Source organism: Arachis ipaensis, chromosome B7, assembly GCF_059453495.1.
Source record: "Arachis ipaensis isolate K30076 ecotype BB chromosome B7, ASM5945349v1, whole genome shotgun sequence".
In the NCBI taxonomy this organism is placed as follows: Eukaryota; Viridiplantae; Streptophyta; class Magnoliopsida; order Fabales; family Fabaceae; genus Arachis; species Arachis ipaensis.
In genome coordinates this window covers 104,159,089-104,173,189 of record NC_142442.1, presented here as the reverse complement: position 1 = coordinate 104,173,189, position 14,101 = coordinate 104,159,089, and the positions used below count along the sequence as shown (strand labels likewise).

The 14,101-nt window shown below is 40.6% G+C and overlaps 1 non-coding gene across 1 annotated transcript; it reads right to left on the bottom strand.

Annotated features, from left to right (window-relative positions):
• Positions 1-1,780: 1,780 nt before the first annotated feature.
• On the bottom strand, positions 1,781-1,884 carry LOC148553592 (small nucleolar RNA R71). The gene has a single exon (XR_015893780.1). It is a non-coding gene; the product is annotated as a small nucleolar RNA R71 (small nucleolar RNA).
• Between the last annotated feature and the right edge of the window lie 12,217 nt (positions 1,885-14,101).

Below are 14,101 nucleotides of genomic sequence, written 5' to 3'. Positions count from 1 at the left end.
CTTCTAGTATCATCATGAATTCTCCATCTTTGTTTTCATTTTTCCAGAGCTATGAACAACTAAACCCCTTTCATTAGGTTAGGGAGCTCTGTTGTAATTTGATGGATCATACTAGTTTTCACTATTCTTCTTCTCTCTTTTCTCTTGATTTTACTTGAAAGCTTTTGATCTTCATCCAATTGGGTAGTTATCATGGAAAAGAAGCTATTCATACTTGGATCTCTTCTGAACCTTGAAAGAGGAATGAAGAGATCATGCTAGAAATGCTTTCTCATGCTGGACCAAATTGGGTTTGGATGGATATGTGACTATAATCCACTCAACACTTGATTTGGGAAATGCATGTGGTATAATCAGTGACCATACTTCATCTCTTCTCATGAGCAATTGACCAAGGAATTGGCTATTGATCAAGATTTGAGAGATTGAATTACAAGAAATTGTAATTCAATCACTTAAGATTGCCAAGGAGATCAATGAGTGCATTGATTGAGGAAGAGATTAAAATGAAATTGATCCGGAGAATGCAACATCTCCTAAGCCCAATGAACCCCCCCCATTTCTGATCTTACCCATTCTCTTTAATTTCTGTTACTTACTTTTATGAGCAATTCCCCCAGTCCCATTTACAATTCTGCAATTTACTTTCAGTCATTTACTTTCAGTTCTTTAATTCTAGCATTTACTTTTTCTGTCATTTACCTTCCCACCATTTTATTTTCTACAATTCTAAACTCAAATCCTGGATTCGCTCAACTAGAACATTCCTCTAATTAAAGTTTCTTAATCAATCAATCCTTGTGAGATTCGACCTCACTCTATTGTGAGTTTTTACTTGACGACAAATTCGGTACACTTGCCGAAGGAAATTTGTTATGAGACAAGTTTTCCGTGCATCAAGTTTATGGCGCCGTTGCCGGGGATTGATTGTGCATCAACAATGATTAAATCGGAGGATAACTAGATTGAGCATTTTATTTTTTGTTTGATTTAATTTTCTATTTGAGTCATTTACTTTCTGTTTTAGTTAATTTTTTTCCTTCCCCCTACTTTTTCTTTGTTATTTACCATTCATTTCACTATCCCACTAACTATTTGATATATTGCATCACTCACACTAACAGTAATTCTGACAGATATACTTTCTGCACCTATTATCTTTGCTTGTACTTGTTGGTCGTATGACAGGGAGAAGAAGCGGGGCTTCAACTTCCTTTGATTCTGAACCTGAGAGAACCTTCCTTAGACTAAGGAGGGAGGCAAGAGAAAAACGTGTAGTTGGTGCTGAAGAAGAGGAGGAACACTTTGAGGAATACTTTGAACCAAACATGGAAGAAAACATGGAAAACCATCATGAAGAAGAGACTCACAACCATGGCGGAAGAGGTCGAGCAAATCATGCTGGGGAGGATAGAAGAGTTTTAGGCTCTTACATCAATCCAAACCCAGGAAACTGTGGAAGTAGCATTCAAAAGCCAACCATCCATGCCAACAATTTTGAACTAAAACCACAGCTCATCACCCTTGTTCAGAACAACTGTTCATTCGGAGGAAGTGTCCAAGAAGACCCCAATCAACATCTAACCACATTCCTGAGAATATGTGACACAGTGAAGTCTAATGGTGTTCATCCTGACGCCTATAGACTGCTCTTATTTCCATTCTCACTCAAGGATAAGCAGCCAAGTGGCTGGAGTCTTTCCCAAAGGAGAGCTTAACAACTTGGGAAGATGTGGTGAACAAATTCTTAGCAAGATTTTACCCCCCTCAACGAATCAATAGGCTGAGAGCTGAGGTCCAAACTTTCAGGCAATAAGATGGTGAGACTCTGTATGAAGCATGGGAGAGGTTTAAAGACCTAACAAGGAGGTGTCCACCTGACATGTTCAATGAATGGGTGCAGCTGCACATTTTCTATGAAGGGCTCTCCTATGAGTCAAAGAAAGCAGTAGACCATTCATCCGGAGGATCTTTGAACAAGAAGAAGACCATTGAGGAGGCCATAGATGTCATTGAAACTGTAGCAGAGAATGACTACTTCTATGCCTCCGAAAGAGGGATCACAAGAGGAGTAATGGAGCTAAACAATGTAGATGCTCTGCTGGCCCAAAACAAGCTCATTACCCAGCAGCTGGCTGACCTCACCAAGAAGATGGAGAGGAACCAAGTAGCAGCAATCTCCACTTCATCAATAACCCAAGAAGGAGTGAATGAAGAAGCAGAGGGTAGTTAGGAGCAAGCCAACTACATTGGGAATTCAACTAGGCAAAACCATGATCCATACTCCAAGACCTACAACCCTGGATGGCGGAATCACCCAAACTTTGGATGGAGAAATCAACAAGACCAAAGCCTTGATCAAAGACGCCCAAATCCAAACAATGCAGCCCACCAACACTTCACATCTAGACCATATCAACACCCCCATAACAATACCTCTCCACATTCATATCAAGGCCAGAATAACCCTCCTCAGCCTGACCTATCATCATTTGATGAAAGAATCTCAAGGATTGAGAATCTACTTGAAGGCATAGGCAAGGAGATTCAAGACAACAAGGTGTTCAAGGAGGAAGTGCGAGCCAGTTTCAAGAACCACGGAGTGATGAGCGGATATTTTATACGCTTTTTGGGGTTAATTTCATATAGTATTGAGTATGTTTTAGTTAGTTTTTAGTCTATTTTCATTAGTTTTTAGGAAAAATTCATATTTCTAGACTTTACTATGAGTTGTGTGTTTTTCTGTAATTTCAGGTATTTTTCTGGCTGAAATTGAAGGAGTTGAGTAAAAATCTGATTCAGGCTGAAAAAGGACTGCTGATGCTGTTGGATTCTGACCTCCCTGCACTCAAAGTGGATTTTCTGGAGCTACAGAACTCGAAATGGCATGCTTCCAATTGCGTTGGAAAGTAGACATCCAGGGCTTTCCAGAAATATATAATAGTCCATACTTTGCACAAGGATAGATGACGTAAACTGGCGTTCAACGCCAGTTCTCTGTCCAATTCTGGCGTCCAGCGCCAGAAAAGGATCAAAAGCTGGAGTTGAACGCCCAAACTGGCACAAAAACTGGCGTTCAACTCCACAAATGGCCTCTGCACGTGAATTGCTTAAATCTCAGCCCAGCACACACCAAGTGGGCCCCAGAAGTGGATCTCTGCATCATCCATCATAGTTTACTCATTTTTTGTAAACCTAGGCTACTAGTTTAGTATTTAAACAACTTTTAGAGACTTATTTTGCATCTCATGACATTTTTAGATCTGAACTTTGTATTTTCTGATGGCATGAGTCTCTAAACCCCATTGTTGGGGGTGAGGAGCTCTGCTGTGTCTCGATGAATTAATGCAAGTATTTCTGTTTTCCATTCAAACACGCTTGTTCCTATCTAAGATGTTCATTCGCGCTTAACTGTGATGAAGGTGATGATCCGTGACATTCATCACCTTCCTCAAACTATGAACGTGTGCCTGACAACCACCTCCATTCTATATCCGATTGAATGAGTATCTCTTAGATCTCTTAATCAGAATCTTCGTGGTATAAGCTAGAACTGATGGCGGCATTCATGAGAATCCGGAAAGTCTAAACCTTGTCTGTGGTATTCCGAGTAGGATTCAATGATTGAGTGACTATGACGAACCTCAAACTCACGAGTGCTGGGCGTAGTGACAGACGCAAAAGGATAGCAGATCCTATTCCGGCATGATTGAAAACCTGCAGATGATTAGCCGTGCGGTGACAGCGCATTGGGAATCTTTTCACTGGAAGGATGGATGGTAGCCATTGACAACGGTGATCCACCTACACACAGCTTGCCATAGGAGGACGTGCGCGCGTGAATCAGAAGACAGAGGAAAGTAGAGATTCAGAAGACAAAGCATCTCCAAAACTCCAACATATTCTCCATTACTGCATAACAAGTAACTTTTAATTCATGCTCTCTTGGTTATTCGCAATTCAACTGATAAACATAATTGACTTCCTGACTAAGATTTACAAGATAACCATAGATTGCTTCAAACCAACAATCTCCGTGGGATTCGACCCTTACTCACGTAAGGTATCACTTGGACGACCCAGTGCACTTGCTGGTTAGTGGTACGAGTTGTGAAAAGTGTGATTCATAATTCGTGCACCAAGTTTTTGGCGCCGTTGCCGGGGATTGTTCGAGTTTGGATAATTAACGGTTTATTTTGTTGCTTAGATTAGGAAAAATTTCTCTTTTTTTTGTTTAGAGTCTCTTTTTATTGTTGCGTTAGAATATTAGAATCCTTATTTTCTTTTTAAAAATATTTTTTAAAAAAATAATTTTTCTATTAAATCCTGTGTCAAACTTTAAGTTTGGTGTTTTCTTGTTGATTTTTCTGAGTTTTTCGAAAATTTATTTTGGTTTTCTAAAAATTTTAAGTTTGGTGTTCTTCCTTAGTGTTCTTAAGTTTTCCTTGTGTCTTGATCTTAAAATTTTTAAGTTTGGTGTTCCTTGGTGTTTTTCCCCCAAAATTTTCGAAAATAAGGAACCTCAGATCTAAAAATTTTAAATCCCGTGTTATATTGTTGTTTTTCTCTCTCCTTTAAAAATTCAGATTTTTATTTCAAAATTTAAAACCTTTTTCAAAAATCATCATATCTTTTTCAAAATCTCCTAACCACTCTCTTTCTCCTCACTTTTTCGAAAATCTTCCACTCATTTTTTTTATTTTATTTTGATTTATTTTCTTTTCGAAATAAATTAATAAATAAATAAATAAAAAAATATTTTTTCTATTTTACATCATCTCCCTTTCTCCATCATGGACCTAAGCGGAAATGAACAGTCCAGGAGTACTCTGGGGTCATATTCTAACCCCTCTACTACTTCATATGGGAGTAGTATCTGCATACCCTCCATTGGAGTCAGTAGCTTTGAGTTGAATCCTCAGCTCATTATCATGGTGCAGCAAAGCTGCCACTATTCCGGTCTTCCACAGGAAGAACCTACAGAGTTTCTAGCACAATTTTTACAAATTGCTGACATAGTACATGATAAGAAAGTAGATCAGGATGTCTACAGGCTATTACTGTTTCCATTTGCTGTAAAAGATCAAGCTAAGAGGTGGTTAAATAACCAACCTAAAGCCAGCATAAGGACATAGAAACAGCTGACAGAAAATTTCCTGAATCAGTATTTTCCTCCAAAAAGGATGACACAGCTAAGGTTGGACATCCAAGGCTTTAAACAAGGAGATAATGAATCTCTTTATGATGCCTGGGAGAGATACAGAGAGATGCTACGAAAATGTCCCTCTGAAATGTTTTCAGAGTGGGTTCAGTTAGACATCTTCTACTATGAGCTTGCAGAAGGAGCTCAGATGTCTCCAGATTACTCAGCTGGTGGATCTATCCACATGAGAAAGACAATTGAAGAGGCTCAAGAGCTCATTGATACAGTTGCCAGGAATCAGCATCTGTACCTAAGAAGCAACCCTTCCATGAATGAAGAGGTTAAAACAGTAACTGCTGAACTCAGTCCTATAAAACAAGCTGCTGAATTCAATCAGCAATTGGACTTTCTAACAAAGCAGCTAGCCGAATTTAAAGACAGGTTACAAGAGACAAGGATGGCTAATATACATATGGACGAACAGTTTAAGCAAACAAAGCAGCAGCTGTCAAGGCAAATAGCAGAAGAATGCCAAGCAGTTCAACTAAGAAGTGGGAGAACATTAAATACCCCACCTCAAGGTAGCAAAAAGCTAAGAAATGAGCAAACCACCCAAAATTCACTTGAGGACAGTAAGAGCCCAGGAAAAATAATTCTGGCGCTAAAACGCCAGAAAATTGGTGGAAGGCTGGCGCTGAACGCCCAGACCATGGCCAAAACTGGCGTTCAACGCCAGAAACAAAGCAGGACTGGCGTTCAACGCCAGAAATGGGCAAGAATCTAGCGTTGAACGCCCAAAATGGGCAGGATCTGGCGCTGAATGCCCAAGATGGGCACAATTCTGGCGTTCAAACGCCAGGAACAGACAAGGAGTTGGCTTCTCACATCACTCTAGCTTCTAACTCTGGCACTCAATTGCCAGTAAGGGATCAGACACACACAAATGCTGATAACAACCCCTCTAAAAAGGCTTCTTCAACCACTTCTGTAGGCAATAAACCTGCAGCAACTAAGGTTGAAGAATATAAAGCCAAGATACCTTATCCTCAAAAACTCTGGAAAGAGGAGTAGGATAAGCAATTTGCTCGCTTTGCAGATTATCTCAGGACTCTTGAAATAAAGATTCTATTTGCAGAAGCACTTGAGCAAATACCCTCTTATGCCAAGTTCATGAAAGAGATCTTGAGTCATAAGAAGGATTGGAGAGAAACAGAAAGAGTTCTCCTCACTGAAGAATGCAGTGCAGTCATTCTGAAGAGCTTTCCTGAAAAGATTAAAGACCCTGGGAGCTTTCTGATACCATGCATATTAGAAGGTAATTGCACCAAGACAGCTTTATGCGATCTTGGGGCAAGCATCAACCTAATACCTGCATCCACTATCAGGAAGCTTAGCTTAACTGAAGAAGTTAAACCAACCCGGATATGTCTCCAACTTGCTGATGGTTCCACTAAATACCCATCAGGCGTGATTGAAGACATGATTGTCAGAGTTGGGCCATTCGCCTTTCCCACTGACTTTGTTGTGCTGGAAATGGAGGAGCACAAGAGTGCTACTCTCATTCTAGGAAGACCCTTCCTAGCAACTGGAAGATCCCTCATTGACGTCCAACAGGGGGAAATAACCCTGAGAGTCAATGATGATGAATTCAAGTTGAATGCTGTCAAAGCCATGCAGCATCCAGACACATCAAAAGACTGCATGAAAGTTGATCCTATTGATTCTTTGGTAGAAGAGATCAACATGACTGAGAGTCTTGAATCAGAGTTGGAAAACATCTTTAAAGATGTTCAGTCTGATTTAGAGGATTCAGAGGACATGAAAGAGCCTCTGAAATTTCTTCTGGAAGAGGAAAAACCTCTTAAACCCGAGCTCAAGCCATTACCACCATCCTTGAAATATGCGTTTCTGGGAGAAAGTGACACTTTTCCAGTGATCATAAGCTCCGCTTTAAATTCACAGGAAGAGGAGGCACTTATTCAAGTGCTAAGGACACACAAGACAGCTCTTGGGTGGTCCATAGGTGACCTTAAGGGCATAAGCCCAGCTAGATGCATGCACAAAATCTTATTGGAGGATAATGCCAAACCAGTGGTTCATCCACAGAGGCGGCTAAATCCAGCCATGAAAGAAGTGGTGCAGAAAGAGGTCACCAAATTACTGGAGGTTGGGATTATTTATCGCATTTCTGATAGCCCCTGGGTGAGCCCTGTTCAAGTCGTCCCAAAAAATGGAGGCTTGACAGTGATTCATAATGAAAAAAATGAATTGGTTCCTACAAGAATAGTTACATGGTGGCGCATGTGTATTGACTATAGAAGGCTCAATACATCCACCAGAAAGGATCATTTTCCTTTACCATTCATAGACCAGATGCTAGAAAGACTAGCAGGTCATGATTATTACTGCTTTTTGGATGGCTACTCAGGCTATAACCAGATTGCAGTAGATCCCCAGGATCAAGAGAAAACAGCATTCACATATCCATCCGGAGTGTTTGCTTATAGAAGGATGCCATTTGGGCTATGTAATGCGCCTGCAACCTTCCAGAGATGCATGCTCTCTATTTTCTCTGATATGGTGGAAAAATTTCTGGAAGTCTTCATGGACGACTTCTCAGTATACGGAGACTCATTCAGCTCCTGTCTTGATCACCTGAAACTTGTTCTGAAAAGATGCCAAGAGACCAACCTAGTTTTAAACTGGGAAAAGTGTCACTTCATGGTGACTGAAGGAACTGTTCTTGGGCATAAAATCTCAAACAAGGGAATAGAGGTGGATCAAGCAAAAATAGAGGTAATTGAAAAATTACCACCACCTGCCAATGTTAAGGCAATCAGAAGCTTTCTGGGGCATGCAGGATTCTATAGGAGGTTTATAAAGGATTTTTCAAAAATCGCAAAACCTCTAAGCAATCTGCTAGCTGCTGACACGCCATTTGTGTTTGACACAGAGTGCCTGCAGGCGTTTGAAACGCTGAAAGCTAAGCTGGTCACAGCACCAGTCATTTCTGCACCAGACTGGACATTACCATTTGAGCTAATGTGTGATGCCAGTGATCATGCCATTGGTGCAGTATTGGGACAGAGGCACGACAAGCTTCTGCATGTCATTTATTATGCCAATCGCGTTCTAAATGATGCCCAGAAAAATTACACAACCACAGAAAAAGAACTACTTGCAGTGGTTTACGCCATTGACAAGTTCAGATCATACTTAGTAGGATCAAAAGTGATTGTGTATACTGACCATGCTGCTCTTAAATATCTACTCACAAAGCAGGATTCAAAACCCAGGCTCATCAGATGGGTATTGCTTCTGCAAGAGTTTGATATAGAAATAAGAGACAGAAAAGGGACAGAGAACCAAGTGGCTGATCATCTGTCCCGAATAGAGCCAGTGGAAGGGACGTCCCTCCCCTTTCTTGAGATCTCTGAGACGTTTCCTGATGAGCATTTATTTACCATTCAGGAAGCACCATGGTTTGCCGATATTGCAAACTATAAAGCTGCAAGGTTCATACCCAAGGAGTACAACAGGATACAAAAGAAGAAATTAATTACTGATGCAAAGTACTACTTGTGGGATGAACCTTATCTCTTTAAGAGATGTGCAGACGGAATTATCCGTAGGTGTGTACCTAGAGAAGAAGCACAGAGGATCCTGTGGCATTGCCATGGATCTCAATATGAAGGCCATTTCGGAGGTGAGCGAACAGCCACCAAGGTCCTCCAATGTGGCTTCTATTGGCCCACACTCTATAAAGATTCCCGAGAGTTTGTACGTAATTGTGACAGTTGCCAAAGAGCTGGTAATCTGCCTCATGGTTACGCCATGCCTCAACAAGGAATCTTGGAAATTGAGTTGTTTGACGTATGGGGAATTGACTTCATGGGACCTTTCCCACCATCATACTCAAACACTTATATTCTGGTGGCAGTTGACTATGTATCAAAATGGGTTGAGGCTATTGCCACACCCACCAATGATACTAAAACAGTGCTGAAGTTCCTCCAAAAACATATCTTTAGCAGGTTTGGTGTCCCTAGAGTACTAATCAGTGATGGGGGCACTCACTTCTGCAATAAACAGCTTTACTCTGCCATGGTTCGGTATGGAATTCACCACAAGGTGGCCACTCCATATCATCCACAAACCAATGGGCAAGCTGAAGTCTCTAACAGAGAATTAAAGAGAATCCTGGAACGGACAGTAAATACCCGTAGAAAGGATTGGGCACGGAGCTTGGATGATGCTCTGTGGGCTTACAGGACAGCATTCAAGACCCCCATAGGGACATCTCCATACCAACTCGTGTATGGTAAGGCATGTCACCTGCCCGTGGAACTGGAACATAAGGCTTACTGGGCAACCAGATTCCTAAACTTTGATGCCAAATTAGCAGGAGAAAAACGATTGCTCCAGCTAAATGAGCTAGAGGAATTCAGATTCACAGCTTTCGAAAATGCCAAGCTTTATAAAGAAAAATAAAAAAAATGGCATGACAGAAAGCTGTCATCTAGAATCTTTGAACCAGGACAGAAGGTCCTGTTGTTTAACTCTAGACTCAGGCTATTCCCCGGAAAACTGAAATCCCGGTGGAGGGGACCATACGTGATTACAAGTGTATCACCATATGGTTATGTGGAGCTTCAAGATATTGATTCTAATAAGAAGTTCATTGTCAATGGACAGAGAATCAAGCATTATCTTGAAGGCAACATTGCGCAAGAATGCTCAAGGCTGAAGCTAGATTAAAAGCTCAGCAAGGTCCAGCTAAAGACAATAAAGAAGCGCTTGCTGGGAGGCAACCCAGCCATGGGGCAACAATCCTCTAAGCATTTTGCCCTATTTCTATTTTTATTTTTATATAGAGTTCATTGACAACAAGGTAAATAATCATTTACAGAAGACCTCGGCACGCAAAACAGAGAAAAAGAGTTTATTGGCAAGAAAACGCCAGTAAAAGTATATTTTGGGCGTTCAACGCCCTAAATGGGCATCCACTGGGCGTTGAACGCCAGTAATGGTAGCAATCTGGGCGTTCAACGCCAGAAAGGGGCACCCATTGGGCGTTGAACGCCAGTAATGGCAGCAGCTGGGCGTTGAACGCCCAGGAGAGCAGCATTTGGGCGCTGAACGCCCAAAACAGGCAGTGTTTGGGCGTTCAAACGCCAGGATAGCAAGGAGGAGCCAAATTCATTTTTTCCACACGTATTTCCATTCTAATTTCAAATTTTATGTTTCAATGCATGATTTTTACATGAACATGTTAAGAACCCTGATTTCTAAAATCCTTAATTTCAAAAAAAAAATCCCTCTTTCCAAATTCAATCCAACTCTTTTCAAATCTTTTCTGAAAACAAATCTATCTTTTTCACTCTAAAATCTTTTCAACTAATCCATATCTTTTTCAAATCTCCCCATTATCTTTTTCAAAATTCAGATTTATCTCTTTCAAAAATCTATCATATCTCTTCAAAATTAAACTATATCTTCTATCTTATCTTTTTCAACTCAATCTTTTTATCTTATCTTTTCCAATTTTTCGAAAACCCACCCCCCATCCCTTTAAATTTGGGTTCGGCCTCCCTCCTCCTCCATCAACAATTGTACCTAGCTCTCCTTCTATCCCTCTCCTTTCTTTTCTTTTGCTTGAGGACAAGCAAACCTCTAAGTTTGGTGTGTTTATCCGAGATCACTAAGATCATGGCTCTTAAAGGAAAACAACCCACTCTAAGAGGCAAGAAAGAGAGCGTTCCAAAACCACTTTGGAATCAAGGGAAGTTCTTATCTAAAGAACATTCAGACCATTATCTTAAAATAATGGGTCTGAGATCAGTGATCCCGGAAGTTAGATTCGATCTGAAAGAAGATGAATATCGGGAGATCCAGGAGCAAATTCGAATCAGGAACTGGGAAGTCCTAGCTAATCCTGAAACGAAAGTAGGAAGGAACATGGTCCAGGAGTTCTATGCTAATATGTGGCAGACTGACAAGCAAATATTATCTGGAACTGCCTTCTATGAATTTCGGACCATGGTCAGAGGAAAGATTGTTCATACCACCCCTGACAAGATCAGAGAGATCTTAAAGCTACCCCAGCTAAAGGACGATCCAGACTCCTTCAACAGAAGGATGATGAGAGCAGACATTGACCTGGATAAGATTCTAGAGGACATATGTATCCCTGGAACCAGGTGGACCACCAACACAAAGGGTGTCCCAAATCAACTCAAGAGAGAGGATCTCAAACCAGTCGCCAGAGGATGGCTAGACTTCATTGGGCATTCTCTGTTGCCTACTAGCAACCGTTCTGAAGTCACAGTTAAAAGAGCAGTGATGATCTATTGCATCATGATGGGAAAGGAAGTGGAGGTTCATCAGTTGATTTCAGCTGAACTCTACAAAATTGCTAACAAAAATTCTAAAGAGGCCAGGTTGGCTTATCCAAGTGTGATTTCCCTGCTCTGCAAGGACGCTGGAGTAAGGATGGGAATAACTGAGTATATCTCAATTGAGAAGCCAATCACCAAAGCATCAATGGAAAGACAACAAGCACAGGATGATCCCATCAAGAAGAGAGCACAGGAATTCCTCCCAGAGATCCCTCAATCTGAATACTGGGAGTATCTTGAGACGTCTGTTACCAAGATATGGGAAGCTATGGAGCAAATAATAAAAGAACAGAAGGAACACAGTCAAATGCTGACCTATATGTTTAAAGAACAAGAGGAGCAAGGGCGTGACTTAAGGGAATTGAAGCGCCAAAAGTCTTCTCTTGTAGGACCAAGCACCCCAAGGATCAGAGGAACCCCCGTGCCCCCAGAATAAAGGTTGTTAATTTCCAATTTCTGCCTTAACTCTGTGACAGTGTCCTTATAGAAGTTTACCTTAGGAGTCATATAATAGTAATTAGTATCTATTTTGATTTTATCTCCAATTAAGCTATAGTTTATTTTTTCTCATCATCAGCAAACATGAATAAAGTAGTAGATCTTTTGAATAAGAGGCAATAAAATTTTGAGTTTTAATAAGAGAAATTCTAATTAGTTAAATGTGGTGGCAATGCTTTCTGTCTTCTGAATGAATGCTTGAACAGTGCATATGTCTTTTGAATTTTTTGTTTAAGACTGTTAAATATGTTGGCTCTTGAAAGAATGATGAACATGAGACATGTTATTGATAATCTGAAAAATCATAAAAATGATTCTTGAAGTAAGAAAAAGTAGCAAAGAACAAAGCTTGCAGAAAAAAAAAAAGAGAGAGGGAAAAAGCAAGCAGAAAAAGCCAAAAGCTCTTAAAACCAAAAGGCAAGGGCAAATAAAAAGGATCCCAAGGCTTTGAGCATCAGTGGATAGGAGGGCCTAAAGGACTAAAATCCTGGTCTAAGCGGCTAAACCAAGCTGTCCCTAACCATGTGCTTGTGGCGTGAAGGTGTCAAGTGAAAACTTGAGACTGAGCGGTTAAAGTCAAGGTCGAAGGCAAAAAGAAGAGTGTGCTTAAGAACCCTGGACACCTCTAATTGGGGGCTTTAGCAAAGCTGAGCCACAATCTGAAAAGGTTCACCCAATTATGTGTCTGTAGCATTTATGTATCCGGTGATAATACTGGAAAACAAAGTGCTTAGGGCCACGGCCAAGACTCATAAAATAGCTGTGTTCAAGAATCATCACACTGAAATAGGAGAGTCAATAACACTATCTGAATTCTAAGTTCCTATAGATGCCAATCACTCTGAGCTTCAATGGATAAAGTGAGATGCCAAAACTGTTCAGAAGCAAAAAAAAAGCTATTAGTCCCGCTCATCAAATTAGAATCTGAGCTTCAATCAAAAACTCTGAGATATTATTGCTTCTCAACCTATTAGTCTTCTATTTTATTTGTCTAGTTGCTTGAGGACAAGCAACAGTTTAAGTTTGGTGTTGTGATGAGCGGATATTTTATACGCTTTTTGGGGTTAATTTCATATAGTATTGAGTATGTTTTAGTTAGTTTTTAGTCTATTTTCATTAGTTTTTAGGAAAAATTCATATTTCTGGACTTTACTATGAGTTGTGTGTTTTTCTGTAATTTCAGGTATTTTTCGGGCTGAAATTGAAGGAGTTGAGTAAAAATCTTATTCAGGCTGAAAAAGGACTGCTGATGCTGTTGGATTCTGACCTCCTTGCACTCAAAGTGGATTTTCTGGAGCTACAGAACTTGAAATGGCATGCTTCCAATTGCGTTGGAAAGTAGACATCCAGGGCTTTCCAGAAATATATAATAGTTCATACTTTGCACAAGGATAGATGACGTAAACTGGCGTTCAACGCTAGTTCTCTGCCCAATTCTGGCGTCCAGCGCCAGAAAAGGATCAAAAGCTGGAGTTGAACGCCCAAACTGGCACAAAAACTGGCGTTCAACTCCACAAATGGCCTCTGCACATGAATTGCTTAAATCTCAGCCCAGCACACACCAAGTGGGCCCCAGAAGTGGATCTCTGCATCATCCATCATAATTTACTCATTTTTTGTAAACCTAGGCTACTAGTTTAGTATTTAAACAACTTTTAGAGACTTATTTTGCATCTCATGACATTTTTAGATCTGAACTTTGTATTCTCTGATGGCATGGGTCTCTAAACCCCATTGTTGGGGGTGAGGAGCTCTGCTGTGTCTCGATGAATTAATGCAAGTATTTCTGTTTTCCATTCAAACACGCTTGTTCCTATCTAAGATGTTCATTCGCGCTTAACTGTGATGAAGGTGATGATCCGTGACATTCATCACCTTCCTCAAACTATGAACGTGTGCCTAACAACCACCTCCGTTCTATATCCGATTGAATGAGTATCTCTTAGATCTCTTAATCAGAATCTTCGTGGTATAAGCTAGAACTGATGGCGGCATTCATGAGAATCCGGAAAGTCTAAACCTTGTCTGTGGTATTCCGAGTAGGATTCAATGATTGAGTGAC